The sequence below is a fragment of the Mastomys coucha genome, unplaced genomic scaffold (genome assembly GCF_008632895.1).
Source record: "Mastomys coucha isolate ucsf_1 unplaced genomic scaffold, UCSF_Mcou_1 pScaffold13, whole genome shotgun sequence".
NCBI lineage: Eukaryota > Metazoa > Chordata > Mammalia > Rodentia > Muridae > Mastomys > Mastomys coucha.
In genome coordinates, this window is record NW_022196895.1 from 70215828 (window position 1) to 70221502 (window position 5675).

Below are 5675 nucleotides of genomic sequence, written 5' to 3' on the forward strand. Positions count from 1 at the left end.
AACCCTTCTCTGGTACAATAGCATTACCAGCTCCTGCATTAAACTCCTCCTTCAAGGTTTCTGCTCCTCCATAATGACTGTTCCCCATGTTTATCTGTATGAACCCAGAGAGAGGACATGGAAAAATTCCACTACCCGCTACCTCCCCCTCCTGCTAACCCACAATGCCCTTCTGCAAAAAGTCCCAGACCCGATGTTACCCAATGTTCCAGGAAAGTACCTGACCGTAAGACAGGTGCAAAAGCTGAGTTCCTCTTGGTGTGGTCAGAAATGTAAATGCTTGCACAAGTTGCCGGAATCTTCCCTAGAAAATGTAAATGCTTGCACAAGTTGCCGGAACTTCCCTAGAAGTTCCCCAAAAAACTGTATAAAATGCTGAAATATGTGTGATCGGGGTTGTCAGTTCTTCGGGTGCAAGACGGCCCCAGTGCTCTGGACCAATAAACCTCTTGCTGTTGCATCAACTGCTGCCTCCATGTTTCCCTGAGAGGGGTTCCCCCCAAGCTAAGAAGACCTCAGGACGAGTCTTTCAGCCCAAATAACTCACTTTATAGCTGGTAGGGAACCAAAAAAACAAAAAAAAAAAATGGAGGTCTTCATCCCTTTGCTCATCAGGCTGGGTCTCACCATATCACTGGGTGAGCCACACTATAGCAGCCCTCATCCACACAGACCATCTGACTGAAGACTTCCAGGGTAAGCTTAACCAGGCCATTCCACCACGGACAGCCTTGAGTCTCTCCATGACAGATCACCTCCCTAGCAGGGGTTGTTCTACAAAATCAGAGTGCTCTGGACTTACTGACTGCTGAACAGCGAGGTACTCGCATTGTGTTCAGGGAAAAATGTTGCTTCTATGTCAATGAATTGGAAGTGGTGAAACAAAACATACAAATGCTCAAAGGTCTCCTGAGAGATCTCTGGGCACACTATGCACCCAACACCCCTATTCCATGATACTCAAATCCCCTGATGGCTTGGTTTCTCCCCTTCCTTGGTATGCATTGGCTCTTGGGACCTTCCTCCTCCTCCTGGCATCCTGCCTCATCCAGTTTCTAAAATAGCAGATAAGTAGCGTTCCAAAAATCAGGGGCAACCAGATTCTGTTTCAATACACACCGTTCCCAACGTAGATGTTGACTATGTTGATTCTGCTCCTTTGTAAAACATAAGGGAGGATCTGTGGACAATAATACCCCAGGACTATGGAGGAAGGGTCAAGGGAGCTTCAACTTTGGATATGATACCTCAAATGAGGAAGGCAGGAGTTGGCTCTCTCCCCACCCCCTATCTCCTAACCCCTACCTCCCACTCCCCAACCCCCATCCCCAACCCCACTTGTATTTCAGGAATTTAGGTCAGAGACAAATGGCTACTAAAATGGGTGCCTACTGCAAAATGGAGTTTTCCTTAACCATCACGCTCTGTGCCATCAAAACACTTCTCTTTTATTCCCTCTTCCTGAAAGACTGAATTTAGAAATTTGGAAAAAGCATGTTAATGGAAATGCATTAATGTAGAACCTTTACTTAAAGAAGGCATAGGAAGTCTCTGTAACAAGCCAGGAATGTGGACTGGTCAGTTCCAGGAACAGGATAGCGGTCAGCCATTAAAAAGATAACATTGCCCAGAATAAGGAACAGGACAGCGGTCAGCCATTAAGAACATAGCATTGACCAAACCATAGGATATTAGTCATCTAAGTAGTCCTAAGAGCGGTCAGTCATTAAGAAGATAGTGTTGACCAAACCACATTCCTCTAGACAATGAGTGTGCAGGATGACTTCCTTGTGATCTGGCTCAACTAGGTAGTGGGTTCCTTTAGAATTTTCTATTGTTCTCATGCTATGTATCCTTGGTCACCCCATCACCCCCCCTTGGGTTGTGGTTTTTCCCTTTAAATACCCCACACTTCTTGTGTTCTCGGTCAAACTCCTCTGGCCTGCCAGGCTATGAGTTCGGCCCCAGATCTGGCCTGAATAAACCTCATGTGATTGCAGCAAGATCGGTCTCTCATGAGTTACTGGGTGGTCATGTTATCCCGAGACTTGAGTGAGGGTCTCCTGAGCTCCGGGGTCTTTCATTCCCTTTCTCCCTCTTGCTCTAGCCCCTGCTTGCTCCTGACCATAGGTTTTTTTATTTGTTTCTCATTACGAATGGTTGTGAGCCACCATGTGGTTGCTGGGATTTGAACTCATGACCTCCAGAAGAGCAGTCAATGCTCTTAACCCCGGAGCCATCTCACCAGCAACCCCGCCCCCCGTAAAAAAACCCCACTTCTTTATGCAAAGAAATTTTCATTTCCAGAGAACAGTTAAACAACGCACCTACTTTGCTCCTTTTTAGCCTGTCACATGTGACGGCAGTAACCCCAGTGTGAGAATTCTGGCCAGTGGATCTACTCCAGTCGGTGGGTTACTTCAGACTGGAAGTTGGACTAGACCTTTGAAATCAAACAGGCGAGAACAAGAAACAGGCGAAGGGACGCTAAGTAAATGTATCAAAGCGACACTTTACTCATGCAATGGGTTTATGTATCCAGGCACAAAAGTGCATAACGTAACTATAACAGCAGACGTGGAGATGCCAGGTTCTCAGCGGCTTCCTTTCTCAGGCAGTCAGTCTGTTTATTGTCAGCAATGTCCTCAAACAGGAGGCATAGCAGGAACTAGCTGTGAGTCCCTCTGTTTCAGGAGGAGCTGCAGTGTTGTGGGCCATTGTTCTGCACCACAGGTGGCCGGATTCAGTCCCAAGTGTAAGCTCTGCTTTCGGAGCTCAGGCAGAGAGAAACTGTCAGCTTTCTCACAGCGCTCAGGTGGGGGGAGGGAGGGTGAGGCGGCAACACCAGTGTTATGTCCCAGTGCTCTTTGCTCTTTGGCAGAGAGTTGGGCTTTTGGGGAAAGTAGAGTTTGTTCATGTTTCTTGTGGTGGTTTCAATATGCTTGGCCATAGGAAGTAGCATTATTAGGTGTGGCCTTATTAGAGGAAGTGGGTCACTGTGGAGGTGGGGCTTTGAGGTCTCACATACATGCTCAAGTCTGGCCAGTATGATCCAGACCCTCCTCCTGGCTGCCTTTGGGTCAAGATGTAGAACTCTTGGCTCCTTTGTCATCAAGTGTGCCTGCATGATGCCAAGTTTCTCACCAGGATGATAATGGACTGAACTCCTGCAACTATAAGCCAGCTCCAACTGAATGTTTGCCTTTATAAGAGTTGCCCTGGTCCTGGTGTCTCTTCACAGTAACAAAACCCTAACTAAAACATTTCTGTTGATACCTGCTCTCATTTTGTCTATGCTTTTACTCAACAGGGAAGACTGCAAAACATATCACTACTCAGTACCTCCCTCAATGGCCTTGTGGAGTATCCATGGCATCTTAAGATGGACAATACTCCTTATATCTCTTCTGCATTGAAAACTTTGGTGCTTAAAATAAAATAGCTCACAACACAAGTATTCCTTACAACCCCCAGGAACAGGCTATTGTAGAAAGAGCCAAGAGATGTCTCAAACAATAGTTCGAAACACTAATGGGAGAGGCTCTAGCCCTATCAATGATCTAAACAAGACCTTGTTGACATTAAAAATTTGTAATTGTATAGAAGATGACATCTCTGCCATGGGGCACTAGTCACCAAAGAGGAGTAACACATAAGTTGCTGTGGAAAGATGTCATGATGAGAAATGTTTTGACCCACTCCCTGTGTTACTGTGAAAATAAAGGTATTTTCCAAGGTGTGGGACAGCCGCTTTGGGTGCCTTTAAGGCATGTAAAAATCTGTAAATCCAGTGGAACAAGCTTTGACACAGTCATACACATGATTTGATCAGTGTCTTAGCCAGGGTTTCTATTCCTGCACAAACATCATGACCAAGAAGCAAGTTGGGGAGGAAAGGGTTTATTCAGCTTACTTCCACATTGCTGTTCATCACCAAAGGAAGTCAGGACTGGAACTCAAGCAGGTCAGGAAGCAGGAGCTGACGCACGCAGAGGCCAGAGAGAGATGTTCCTTACTGGCTTGCTTCCCCTGGCTTGCTCAGCCTGCTCTCTTATAGAACCCAAGACTTCCAGCCCAGGGATGGCATCATCCACAAGGGGCCCTACCCCCTTGATCACTAATTGAGAAAATGCCCCACAGCTGGATCTCATGGAGGCATTCCCCAACTGAAGCTCCCTTCTCTGTGATAACTCCAGCCTGTTCAAGTTGACACACAAAACCAATCAGTACAATCAGTATTAACTCTGTTCAGTGAGCTACTGATGGCTCCATGGAAAGTAACTACATAGGGTTTTAGAATGCACTGGGCCTCAAGCTGGATGAAGAACCTATGGAAATTGGCAGCTTCCACTGACCTTTGAAAACTTACCAGTTAATTGCTGACCTCAGTGGAGCTTGTAAAGGATTATAGGTCTGTGTTCAACACCCCTATGCCAACTTGACTGGACCCTAAACATTAGCAAAATCCCTAACCTTCTCTATTACCTGTCCAAAGTGTAACCTCACTGCCTACATTATTTCTGCCAACATGTGGAAGGATATTCTTATACTTTCTCAACCAGGCTTTGCTTTGGTACCTGCTAATATTTCTGGGCCATGATTCAAGGATGGAAACCTCCAAGAAATGAAAGAAATAAATATTAATCTCACCGAAAAGAGTGATAGGAATTGATTGATCCATGTAAGATAGTTACTAACAACCATATTGGTTAAACCAATTAAGAGTATAATAAAGCCATTAATCATGGCAGACCAAGAGCAGGCTAACACCACCCAAATGCCTCTTGGTGCTGACACTCAGGGGTACAGAGATTTTAAAGAAAAAAACTACAATTACATGGTTGTTAGAGGGGATGGCGTAAGCTTGCAGCATCTGACTTTTTGCAGAGTTTCACAATATTTTAAAGACAAAACACAGTAATTATTTCTGATTTATGCTTCCTCTAGTTATTTCAGATTTATGTTTTAGCTTGTGCAAACATTAATTATTTTAGTTAATACATCTAGACCACGGTCAGGGTCACATACAACTTCAAAAGTGTTGTTAAGCCAGATGTGCCTATTAGTGAGTATGTGGGAGGCTGAGAAGTTTCTAGGCACATACAAGGCCGGGTCAGGACAAGATGGCATACAGTCAGACTGATTTTAGCTAGAGTGGTGGCAGTAATTAAATTGGTGGTCACAGCTACCATCTTCCTAGTCCATAGATATATAGTGTCCCCTCTGTCAATGATCATACATAATGCTCTCTTGGTCTATGATGTCACAAAAAGCATCACTTATGCTCTTAAGGACCATGTAGACATTCATCAAAAAACAGGAGAGAGTCTTAATTCCCCTGAAGCCACAAGTAGTTCCTGGGTGATAAGATCTAGGTCCTACTACTGAGATAGGATTTAATATGCCACATAGACTACCAATATATACTGTGAGAGTGAGTCTTTATAATGAAAGAAAATATAAAACTGGGATTTTAGGCCCACCTCCTGAGTGCTTGGGCCCACAATTATGATAGTGTGGCTGTGGCCCCATTACTGTGGCACAGCCTAGATCTACGAAAGGTGTATGATCAGTATAGTACTTAGGGTTTCTGTTGCTGCAACAAAACACTGTAGAATAAAAATTCTTAACCTAGTCCCAAAATGGAGTCAAGCATGCTCCTATAGAGCAGAGAA